Genomic DNA, 208 nt, shown 5'->3' with positions numbered 1-208 from the left:
GGCTTGGTCTGTAGGCCCTTAACCATATGAGTGGCCCTTCTCTGGACCCTCTCCAGGTTATCCGCATCCCTCTTGAAGTGCGGTGCCCAGAATTGCACGCAGTACTCCAACTGCGGTCTGACCAGCGCCCGATAGAGGGGAAGTATCACCTCCTTGGACCTATTCGTCATGCATCTGCTGATGCACGATAAAGTGCCATTGGCTTTTT

This window comes from Alligator sinensis, unplaced genomic scaffold, assembly GCF_000455745.1.
Source record: "Alligator sinensis unplaced genomic scaffold, ASM45574v1 scaffold341_2, whole genome shotgun sequence".
In the NCBI taxonomy this organism is placed as follows: domain Eukaryota; kingdom Metazoa; phylum Chordata; order Crocodylia; family Alligatoridae; genus Alligator; species Alligator sinensis.
The sequence above is the reverse complement of the archived record's forward strand: the minus strand, read 5'-3'. Positions refer to the sequence as shown.